The sequence below is a fragment of the Peromyscus maniculatus genome, chromosome 5 (genome assembly GCF_049852395.1).
Source record: "Peromyscus maniculatus bairdii isolate BWxNUB_F1_BW_parent chromosome 5, HU_Pman_BW_mat_3.1, whole genome shotgun sequence".
Lineage (NCBI taxonomy): Eukaryota > Metazoa > Chordata > Mammalia > Rodentia > Cricetidae > Peromyscus > Peromyscus maniculatus.
In genome coordinates, this window is record NC_134856.1 from 87,412,110 (window position 1) to 87,424,816 (window position 12,707).

Here is a 12,707-nt window from a genome sequence, read left to right on the forward strand (position 1 = left end):
CTTTTGTTTTTAATGCCAATCGTAGCGGTGTTGGAAATATTTAGAACTGAATAGAAGCGAGGTGAGGTCTCTTATCTTTGCACTACCCTGGTAGTCAGGTATGGGTCTTTGCATTTCTCTTTGCATTACTACAAAAATGGTCTATGCAAATGGGCATGAGGCACACAAAGGGCTCTGTGGGCTGCAGGAACCCCAAATAAGTCAGATGGGTGATTGAAGTGGGTATGTATAGCACACTGAGATACACCAAAGCTTACATCACACATATCTTCAGTGATGGCCACCAGTTGCAACTTTACTTCCTTTTTTTCCCTCAAAAGAATTACTATATGAAGATCATTTAGAATGGACATATGAACATAGATTGAACATAACTTCACCTTAGTTTATGGAACTGGCAAATGCTGGGAACTTTGTGACTAATAACTTGCCCCGTTCATCAATACTGGTAAAGAGTCATCAGCTGTTCTGGATAGACCTTTCATCATGGATTAGATTAGATGCCCTAAGATTCTGTCCACCGTTAGGCTCCTGATTTACAAAGGAATGAGAAACAAGAGGAGGGGTTAGAAGAGGATCATTGGCACCCAGGAGGATAAGGCAAGGCCAGTCAGTGGTCACATTATCTTGTACTGACCACTAGACCTTTGTGGGGTCCCCTTTATTTTTGAGTTCCATGTGGCCACCAGCCCATGAGACAAAGGGGCTGACAAAGGGATGACAGAGATCCCTGGACAGCCCATGAACAGAATGGAGATAGCCCTCTGGGAGATGACTTTGGTTAATAAGCTCAACTTTATTCCAGGATTGGGGAGCCTGGGAAGAAACCCTAATTTGCACTAAGGGGAATGCTGCTCCTATCATAAGGCTTCCTATGTGGCAGCAGAGTCCTATACAAAGTTCCAAGCCCAAATCTTAGTTACCATATGCGCAGCAGGGGGAAGGCTTCTGGCAGGAAACTGTGCCAAGTGTCACGCTAGAGATAAATCAGGCATCCAGGCTTAGAGACAGCTTTCAGATAAGGTCAGTCCTCCAGGCCCAAGGACATTCTCCGGATAAGGGCAGGTAGAGAGCAGGAAGTCTCGCTGGGGAGGGAGTCCCCCATGTTGTCAAGCTTTTGGAGGAAACTGCCAGGCCATGGTAGACTTCGACATCTGACCAGCAGGGCCTCTCAACAGAACTTCGTTTGTATCAAGCCTCATTTGGTAACAGAATGACGAAGAGCCAGTGTGGGATGGGTGGATCATCCTTGCCCTTGGACAGCTGGCTTGATCTTGAGGTACCTTTCAGAAACTCTCCAGAGGCAATCATCTTCCTTTTAGCCTTTCTTTCCACAAGCTACAGATGCCTCATGAGATCTCACTTTTAGTATCAAAGCTTTGCCTTTCTCTTACACATACATCATCTTCATTGGACATGTGTTCCAAGATTTCTCCTAGCACTCATGGCAATATTAAACATGTCCTTTTTTTGTCTCTTTGAAAGTTCATTTTCTACCGTGAATTTTCATTTCAGAAGATCATTTATTTATGTCTTCTAAGGTTTAGAATTTTGTGTGCTGGACACATGCATACTATTTAGACTCTTATGAAAATGTCTTGTGTACAGACTTCCTGAAGTCATCTCTTATTATTTGTCATATATGAAATTATACATTAATTTGTGGGCCTCTGATTTATTGAGAGATCTTTATGATCTCATTGGAATGTAGGATGCAATGTTAATTCTTTTGTCTAGTTTAAGAATTCTAAATAGCCATTCCTTGAAGACTACTTTCATATTTAAAAACACATTTTTTTCCTTTTTTGAAAAAGGTTACAGTTTAATTTTTAGAATTTTGAAAAAGGTTCTAATTTAATTTTTAGAATTTTTAAAGTTTTTAAGTTTCTTAGACCATATTAATTATGTATATGACAGACTTCATTACGATATAGTCATAAATATATATCACATATTTCTTATTCCACTCCTGGCTAACACTCTTCCTCTTCCCAGCAAGTCCCTATTTTCATATCTTTTTGTGTGTGATTCAGTGAGTTTCATTCTGGTTACTTACAGGAGCATGGGCAAGTGGTTATTTAAAGGAGCATGGACAGCTTACACCACGGAAGAAATGCTTCTTGTTCCCCCAGTGACTACGAACTGCCTCTAGCTGCTGTGAGTGTGGGCATCCAACAGGCACTTACTCTCAGCCCTTGGACAGATCATGTGTCTCTGAAGTTAGCACTTCCCACCGCAGAGGAGCAAAGACTCTTCTCCAGGCAACACTGATGGCAGCACCCTTCGCTGGGCATAAACAGAATATTTAGAATTCAGCCTGATGTCCACATAGCAGAGGGGAGCCGTAGCTTCCACACTAGGGTTTGTGACCTCCCTAGGCATGGGCTTTAAAACTTTATTAAACCAGACTCTTCGATAGTGGGAGCCTGAAAGTCGACATGAAGAGTGTGAAGTCCAGATAAATGGGTGGCTTGGAAAGTGAGGCCCTCAGGACAAATGGGGAGAGGCTTTGCTTCAGTCTCCCTTCACCCCCACTCACCAGTGAGGTTCAAGGAAGGACGGTGATGCTGTGACTCACAGCACCATCTACCCATCATGCACCAGAGAGGATGTCCTTATCAAAACATCTGTCAGTGTGACCTTCAGAGAAACAGTGAGCATGGGTGAATTTCTTGACTTTTCCCCTTAACAGATATTTTCTTTCCCCTTCTTCCCTTCCTTTCTTTCATTTCCTTTCTGTTTAGATGTTTTCCTTGAACAAAAGTAGATGTCATTTCTATCACCAAAAAAAAAAAAAAAAAAAAAAAATCAGAATTTAATGTTTGTCTGTCTGGGAGTTTTGGTTTTCTGTGCTCCAGAGAAGACATTTTGTTTATCTAGACATAAACACTGTTCCAGAAAAGAGAGCAAATCTTCACACTCAGATGGGGGCTGTCAGAAACCATGTGGTGGCTTGACGCTGGGCTGTCAAGAATGAATGAAGGGGATGAAGTCGAGCAGCCTCCATAGAGTCACGCCATGTTAAGGTGAAAAGCACCGGTAGACTCCATCATCTAATTCAGTGTGAGATCATTTCTATTCTACCCATGAGACTGGAACTTCACTGCGCCGTGCTTTCATGTGGTTTGTCCTCTCCAAAACCCATGTCGAAATCTGGTTGCCATTGTGGTGGTAGTGCTGGGAGATGGGAACTTTAAGAGGTGGTTAGACCGTTAATTGTGACTAATGCCATTCTCGTGGGAACACTTGTCATAAAGTAGGCTGCTCTTATCATTTTGTGGGCTCCAAATATATCTGTTTGCCCTGCTGTTTTCCTCCATGAGTTGAAGCAACAGGAAGCATTCACGAGAAGCTCAGGACAGTCTGGCACCATGGTCGTAGATTTTTCCAGCCTTCCAAATCATGAGTCTAGAAAGATAATGTCTGCTGTTTTTATTTTGGGGTAGTGGAGCAGGGGGTTGTTGAGACAGGGCCTCATGTAGCACAGGCTGACCTTCTGCCTATGCCTCCTAAGTGCTAGAATGACAGGTGTGCACCATGATACCTGACTTTGTCTCTATTAGAGTCTCAAGTTTGAGGTTACAGCAACAGAAAATGGAAGAAGACACGAAGCTAATTAATCTCATCTCCCTCCTTTCTGACTACCAAACCTGTTAGGAAATAAAAGGAACATAAAAATTAAAGTATTATCCTTACTGGTGGTAAATCTAGATTGGAATGCATGGTGAATTTGAAGTGTGAGCCAAACTGTAGGCTTGTGACTCACGTGTGGAGAGTTGAGCGTACAGAAGGGACTCTTGTCTAGAAATTCCATGGAGGAAGAGGCTTGCCTTGACTTCTTTCAGAGCACAGAGCCTAGACAACCCTTTGCCCACTCATTCTGTTGAGAGCAGAAAAGTAGACCGATGCCCACTAGACTTAGCCCATCAACTTCTTCTTCTTGGAGGAAGGGTAGGGAGAGGGTAAAGAAGATGAAATTTTCTATTTAATATTTCCAGCAGCTAGAATTCAATATGCAGATGTTTTCTATACCCGAATTTCTATTTCTTGCCCCAAATCATTGACTTCTAGGAATGTGGCTTTAAGGAATTGTGCTTAAAGACGTTGAGATTATAAAAATGCTACCAACAATTCTTCATATATAGAACTAGGAGTTGCTGCGGACTATGGACTTATGGACTACAGCTTAGTGATACAACACTTGCCAAGCATTTATAAGGTCTTGAGTTCTCTACCTCGCTTGGGAATATGCCAATGCTTGTAATTCTATAATTAGAGAGGCTGAAGCAAGAGGATCTTGAGTTCAAGACCAGCTTGGGCTTCCTGTCATGACCCTGCCTCAACAAAAGCTGGGGTAGGGCAGCCACATATTTCAGTTGTTTTTCTTTTCTTTGATATTGAGAGGGGTTGAGAAATAGTCTCCCTGGAACTCACTATGTAGACCAGGCTAGCTTCGAAGCTGCTGTGGTCCTCCAGACTCTGACTCTGAGGTGCTAAGAATATGGGCATACAGCCCCATGCACAGTTTCATTCTTTAAATACACAGTATGACTTTTATGTTAACATTTTTTAAAGTTATTTTATCACTTTTAATGTGTATAGATGTTTTGTCTGTATATAAATCTGTGCACCATGTGTGTGCAGTGCACATGGAGGTAAGAAGGGGGCTTTGAGCATCTGGAACTGGAACTACAGATGTTTTTGAGATTCCGTGTGAGTGTTGGGAATTGAACCTGGGTCCTCTGGAGAAGAGATCAGTGCTCTTAACCACCTAGCCATTTCTCTAGCTCAGCAGTTCTCAACCTGTGAGTTACAACCCCTTTGGGAGTCCAACAACCCTTTCACAGAGGCCATAAGACCATCAGAAAACAGATATTTACATAACAATTCATAACAGTAGCAACCTTACATTTATGAAGTAGCAACAAAATAATTTTATGGTTGGGGGTCGCCACAACATGAGCAATTGTTTTTAAAAGTCACAGCATTAGAAAGATTGAGAACTGCTGCTCTAGCTCCTAGCTTTTATATTTTTTAGTTAATCTTATTCTCCTTTGTGTACTTACTCAGCCTAGAATCACTGTCCTTAAGAATCACTTATACACACACACACACACACACACACACACTTTCCTGTAACCATAATCAGTCTGTGTGACCAAGGCCCTTGGCACTGCTGGCTGTTTAGAGGAGGTTGTGCATCTTCAGGATGGTATGCTGGGAGTTTTGACTGCATCAGAAAGCATCAGAAATGGGGCCCTGGCTTGGGGAAAATCAGATCCCTTGGTTGTTTATGGCCAATCCCATGCTTATTGAGAGTGTGAATGAACAACACTGGGAGTTATGGGCAGAGCCATTGAATGTTTATTCATCAAAAGCCTCTACTTCTTTTCCTTCTACTCCTCCAAGCTACCATAGCCCAGTATTTCCTCGGGTCTTGTGAAAAACTCCTATATCCTTCCACAAACTGCGCCCCACCCCCCTCACTTAAGTGGATTTCTGTTAAATAGAACTACACAATTCAAAATGCACTTTGAGAAGGCTTAATTAGTAGCCCTGACTTGTTATCCTAAAAATCAAACCACATATCCCTGCTACCCTCACATTCTGATGTATGTGTGTCTGTGTGTGACTCTGTGTGTGGATGTTTGTGTGTGTGTTTGTGTGTGTGTGTGTGTGTGTGTGTGTGTGTGTGTGTGTGTGTGTGTGTGTGTACATGCCTGTGGAGGCCCAAAGACAATCTCATGTGTCATCCTCCAGGATGTCATTCACCTCGTTTTTTACTAGAAGATCTCTCATTGACCTGAAGCTCACCAGGGAGGCCACGCTGGCTGGTGATGCGAGTTCTGGGGACCCAGTTCGGGCCCTCATGCCTATGCAGCAAGCCCTTATCACCCAAGCTAGCTCTCGGGCTCTTCTCTCACTTCTTTTTTATATAAATGTATTTATTTCATATTCTCACTTCTTAATCTTAAATATCAGTTGCCAATTAAAACTTAATTCTTGCTTTCAAAGGAGACTACACTTGAAAATTATCTGAGAGAACTTGATGATGCCTCAAACTTGTGCAGATTGGAGCCTGAAACTCATGTGTAGAGCTCAGTATAAAAAGATGCTAATGTTATGCAGAAAATTCTCAGAATCACCCAAGATTGAAAAACATTAGCATGTGACACATCTCGATCCCTGGGTGCACTCAACAGCTTAACGTACAGCCAAGTTCATTCGTGCCACACACCTTACCTGCCAACAGTTTCAGTTTTAAGCAAACCAAACACAGAACCATAATGATGTGGCAAAGTGGGCTCATGAGCTGCAGAAGATGGCTGGTCTGACAGGGAGGTAGTGAGTGTGTGACACACACACAGAAGGTAGATGTGACAGCTGTACCATCTGCTCACGTGCTGTTCACCCAAGTCTGCTCTGAAAAATACACTCTGTGTTTTGTTGTTTTGTCTTGTCTTGTCTTGGGTTGTGTGTGTGTGTGTGTGTGTGTGTGTGTGTGTGTGTGTGTGTGTGTGCACGTGTGTTTTGAGACAGGCTTTCTCTGTGTAGCCCTGGATATCCTGGAACTCAGTCTGTAGACCAGGCTGCCCTCAAACTCAGAGATCTACCTGCCTCTGCCTTCCAAGTGCTGAGATTAAAGGCGTGCGCCACCACTGAACAGCTACATATTCTAGTCCCTCAGCTCCTTCCACTTCCTGTTTATATACTCTCTGCTCTACTTTAGAGCACACTGTCTCCACTGAGGTGGTTATTCAATTCACACAGCATCTCCATTTAGATGCCAGTTGCTGTGGCCCCAAACAGAAGTCCTGGCTCTACATCTCCCTCATAACCACACACCAGCTTCTATTCATCTCCCTCAGGAACCAGCAGCATCTTTAAAAATACTCCTCGTGGTCTAAGGAGATGACTCAGCCCTTAAGAGCACTGGCTGCTCTTCTGGAGGACACGGGTTCCATTCCCAGCACCCACTTGGCAGCTCCCAATAACCTGTAACTCTAGTTCCAGGGGATCCAACAGCCTCTGAAGGCATGTGGTACATAGACATACATGCAGGAAAAACACCTATACACATGAAAAATGTAGAAAAGTATTTTAATTATGTATACAAGTGTGCATGCTTGTGCAATGTGCACCTGAGCACCGGTACCCATGGGGTGTCAGATCCCCATAGAGCTGGAGTTACAGGCAGCTGTGAATTCCCCTACATGAGTGCTGGGACTGAACTTGGGTCCTCTGGAAGAGGAGAAAGCTCTCTTAACCACTTGAGCCATCTCTCCAGCCCCAGCAGCAACATCTTTCATTGGGGAGTCAGGCCAAAAATTTGAGTCAGAATTGATTTTTGTATTTTCCTTATACACACATCCCATTTGATCAATGAGGCAATATACTGGGGGGATTGTGTGTGTGTGTGTGTGTTTTGCTGGGTTTAGAACCTGAGCCTTGTAGATGTTAAGCAAGCATTCTACCACTAAGTTACAACCCCAGCTCTTGCAGGTTATACTTTCTAAAACAGAGCCCCAAATAGCTACCACTTAGCATCTCCCAGCAGTGGCAGACTATACATGACCCCTGAGTTGAGCAACTGCAGTAGCCTGAGTGCCTTTTTCCTCAGCTTTCATCTACCTGTAGCTTCTCCATACGGAATAAAATCTCAGACTTCTACCCTGCAAACTTTTAAACAATCGAGTCCTTCACAAATTCCCAACCTGCATTGATCTCCTGTGTGCCTGGCTTCTCTCCCCCACTAGTCTGATCACTGCCTTGCAATATTAGTTACCCTGAACTCCTTGGCTCGGAGATACTCTTTCCTCGGAGAGGGATGTTTTGTTCCATGTCAGAGTACAACTTCTCCAACGAGGTGTTTATCCAGCATGCGTATTGTAGCTCCATTTTGTTGTTCAGTGGGGTCTCATGTATCCCAGGCTGGCCTTGAACTCCGTATGCAGCTGAGGAGGCCTGGCTTTACATTGCTTCCATAACCCTAGACCTAGGCCAGCTTTACTCAGCTCTTTCCCAGAAGGAGTTTCTGACCCGCCTGCTTCTCGATCCAGGGTGCTGGAGTTACAGGACTGTGCTACCATGCCTAGTTTTATGAAGTACTAGGGATAAAATCTGGAGCTTCATACACATGAAGTGAGCACTCTGTCCACTGAGTTACATCCCCAGCCCAGAACTGCCAAGTGTCGACATCAAAAACAGAACTCTTGCCTGTATGTCTTTCTCATAAACCCAGCTTCTACTCACTCCAGCTTAGCAAATGGCACCTTTTCTGGGTGACTTTTCACTTACAAGGGCACCCTCTCCACCTTATCTCTGGCATGACTTGTTTACTTCCATTACTTTTCTTTATAATCCATATCACCATGGAACGTTATGCTCACATTGGTTTCATTGCTTCTTGTCTGTCAGCCTCACCCCAACTGAAAGGCCATAGTGACAATATGAAGGATTTTATGTGTATTTGTTTTCCCAGTGCTTAACGTGCACCTGGCACATAGTAGCTACTTCATAAATAGTTGGGGGTCACAAGGGTTCAAATCTGAGCAGAAAGTATTTTTGCATAAAACAGGTAGGCCGGTCAACAACATGGGGAAATGTGGATTATGAAAACAGAGACTGCTTTCAGCAAGTAACAGACAGGTGAGACAATTAGAAGTGTGTCCTTTCTGAGCTGGATGTGATGGTGCACACCCATAATCCCTGCTCTGGGGAGATAGAGGCAAGAGGGTCAAGAATTCAAGTTATTTGCAGCTACATAGCAAATACAAGGCTAGTCTAGCTACGTGAGAACCTATCATGAAACAAAAAAAAAAAAAAAAAAAAAAAGGAAAGAAAAAAGAGAGAGAAAGAGAAGAAGGATGGAAGGAAGAAAGGAAAAAAGGAAAGAAAGAAGACAGTTCTTTTTCTACTGTGGATGAATTCTCCCAGTCTCAGTCTTTTCCTGTATCAAATAAAAAATATTTCATGATTTGTTGGGCAGGGAAAATGAGGCTATCTGAACAAAAAGTTTCTAGCTTCTCAGAAAAAATGAATATCATTGATTCAAGGTATTCTTGATATGCCATCCTGCCGTAGCTGATGAGACAGATATTTGATTCTGTGAAACGAACCACTTGGAGCGCTGCTTCTGGGTGCAGCAGAGTTTCTGCGAGATCGCCCTCCCTTCCTTTTAATGTTCTAGGTGCTGTATGAAAAACATTGGCCTCTGAGGAGGCAATCCTCTGGCATCACTGCTGAGAATAATTCCATGTTTTGTTTTTGGTTTTGGCTTTGTTTATTTTCTCAAGATTTGACACTAGAAGTAGGAGACGTGTGGGGAAAGCCGAGACCCAGAGGAGAAGAACAAAGTTGCTCGGAACCTAGAACGGACAAGACGTTACGCCACTGTCCTCTCTGGTCTCTCTCTTTTCAGGAAGTAGTCTCGTGTGCTCAGAACACAAGGCTAGTGTGCTCCACTCCTGTTGATCCACCTTCTCTGAAGGAGAGGTAGGTCTAGAGTCAAAGGAGGGCTTTTACGAGTAAGAAAAAAATATTTGCATCAGCAGGCCCAACTTTTTGAATTTATGGTTGAGCCTATGACTATCCAACTTCACTGAAGTTTTCTACCAAAACATTGTTTTGATTTTTAATTTTAAAAAATAAAGTGTGTGCTGTGGGATGTCTTTCTGTATGCTGTGAATATGTGCTGCTCCCACTGGCTGGTAAATAAAGCTGCATTGGCCTATGGCAGGGCAGGATGGAGCAAGGTGGGAAAATCCAAGAGAGATAGTGAGAAGAAAGGAGAATGGGGGAGATGCCAACCTGCCGTCCAAGGAGCAACATGGGACGCATGTAAAGCCATGGAACACGTGGCAATACATAGATTAATAATTAATCCCAGCACTCCGGAGGCAGAGGCCGGTGGATCTCCGTGAGTTCGAGGCCAACCTGTGCTGCAGAGTGAGTTCCAGGAAAGGCACAAAGCTACACAGAGAAACCCTGTCTTGAAAAAAAAAAATAACAATAATGTAATGGGTTGAGTTAAGTTATACAAGCTAGCTAGCAAGAAGCCTGAGCCATGGTCATACAGTTTGTAATTAATATAAGCCTCTGTGTAATTATTTTATAAGTAGCTGTGGGACCGCAGGTGGGAGAGATTTTGTCTGGACTGTGGGCTGGGCATGCCTGAGAGACTTCTGCCTACAAGTGTGTTGATTTTTTTTAAATGTTATGTATTTGTATGTTTTGTTTGCATGTATCTGTGCACAACATGCATGGCTGGGAGCCAGAAGAGGGAGGTCCCGTGACTAGAGCTACAGATGGCTGTAAGCCAAATAAATCTGTTGATTTTATCAGGATTTTGTCACCGTGACAGAAACACATCTGTTTAACACATCCAGTGGGGAAAAGAAAAACAAGTAAAACATTTATGCAGAAGCCTTTTAAATGGTTCTCCATAGAATACTTAATTCAACAAATAGTGAGTATGTATCATGTGCTAGGTCCTCCACTCAGAACTGAGACTAAAAAGGTCATGTTAGAAGACAGATCCTTTTTCTAAAGACACACAGAGTACAGTTGGGATTCTTGGGCATGCATCCAGTGATGAGATCAGCTTTAAGTTGGTCAATGTCTTGACAGTGATGGGATGGTGGCCCATTTGAAGGTTACGTTTGCAGACACCACTCCTTACAAGCTGTGTGAGAGTACACATTTGATAACCACAGTAATGCAATATCTTCATCAGTAAATGGAAATCGTCATACACAGCTGCTGTGTAAAAGTCAGTATGATAAGACATTCAAAATGCTTGGCACAGAGCCTGCCATGTAGCAACCATTTACTCAATGCTAGTGATTATTTCAGTACTGGAGAGGTAACAGCTCAGAGAAGAGAACATCACCAGGTGGTGGGATCTGATGAGACATTTTTAAAGAAAGTGGTATATGGATTTGGACCTTAAAAAGTAATAGGGGAGTTGGTACTCAAACCACATAAGGACCCAACAATTAAAGAGAATTACATATTAATTCCCCCATGAACATAAATGCAAAAATCTCAGTAACATACTTGCAAACCAAATCCAAAAACACGTTAAAAATATCATCTACCATGACCATGTAGGCTTCATCTCAGAGATGCAGAGATGGTTCAATATATGTAAATTGATAAGTGTAATCTACTATATAAACAAACTGAAAGAAACACACACACACACACACACACACACACACACACACACACACAATCATCTCATTAGATACAGGAAAAGCTTTTGACAAAATCCAACACCCCTTCAAGATAAAAGTCTTGAAGAGATTAGGGATACAAGGGATATACCTCAACATAATAAAAGCAGTTTACAGCAAGTCCATAGTCAATATCAACTTTAATAGAGAGAAACTCAAAGCAATTCTATTAAAATCAGGAATAAAGCAATGTTGTCCACTTTCTTTATGCATATTTAATGTAATATTTGAAAGCTTAGCTAGAACAACAAGACAACTAAAGGAAATCAAGGTGATACAAATTGGAAGGAAAGAAGTCAAGGTATCTTTATTTGCAAATGATATGATAGTTACATAAGCGACCCTAAAAATTCCACTGGGAAACTCCTTCAACTGTAAACACTTTTAGCAAAGTAGGTGGATACCAAATTGACTCACAAAAATAAGTAGCCCTCCTGATAAACAATGACAAACAGACTGAGAAAGAAATCAGGGCAACAATGTCTTTCACAATAGCTTCAAATAATATAAAATGCCTTGGGGTAATTCTACTAAGCAAGTGAAAGATGTATATAATAAAAACTTTAAGATGCTGAAGAAAGAAACTGAAGAAGATATCAGAAGATGGAAAGATCTCCCAAGGTCATGGATTGGTAGGATTAATATAGCAAAAATGGCCACTCTACCAAAAGCAATCTAAGGATTCAATGCAATCCCTGTCAAAATTCCAACACAATTCTTCACAGATCTAGAAAGAACAATTTTCAGCTTCATATACAAACACACACACACACACACACAGAGAGAGAGAGAGAGAGAGAGAGAGAGAGAGAGAGAGAGAGAGAGAGAGAGAGAAACACAATCCTGAATAATAAAACAACTGCTAGAGGTATTATATCACCATGTCCAATTTCAAGCTGTGCTATGACAGAGCTATAGTTTAAAACAACAACAACAAAAAAAAAACAAAGAAAGGAAGGAAGAGAAAAATAAATAAACAACACCAGTATGGTATTGACACAAAAACAGACACATTGATCAATAGAATTGAATTGAAGCCCTGGGCATAAATCCACACACCTAGGATACCTGATTTTTTATAAAGAAGCCAGAAATACACAATGGAAAAAAGACACCATCTTCAACCAATAGTGCTGGTCAAACTGGATGGCTGCATGTAGAAGAATCCATACAGATCCATACTTATCACCCTGTTCAAAACTCAAGTCCAAATGCATCAAAGACCTCAACAGAAAACTAAACCTGGTAGAAGAGAAAGTGGGGAATAGCCTTGAACACACTGACACAGGAGACAACTTTCTGAACAGAACACCAATAGTGCAGGTACTAAGACTGACAATTAATAAATGGGACCTCATGAAACTGAGAAGCTTTTTTACAGCAAAGGGCACTGTTATTTGAACGAAGTGACAGTCTACAGAATGGGAAGAGATTTTTTTTTTTTACCAACTATATATTTGATAGAGGGCT

At 42.0% G+C, this 12,707-nt stretch overlaps 1 long non-coding RNA gene across 1 annotated transcript; it reads left to right on the top strand.

Moving 5' to 3' along the window:
- The first annotated feature begins 1,080 nt into the window (after positions 1–1,080).
- LOC143273388 (uncharacterized) lies at positions 1,081–3,270 on the top strand. Its single transcript, XR_013051472.1, has 3 exons — positions 1,081–1,279; positions 2,059–2,157; positions 2,881–3,270. It is a non-coding gene; the product is annotated as an uncharacterized LOC143273388 (long non-coding RNA).
- Positions 3,271–12,707: the final 9,437 nt, after the last annotated feature.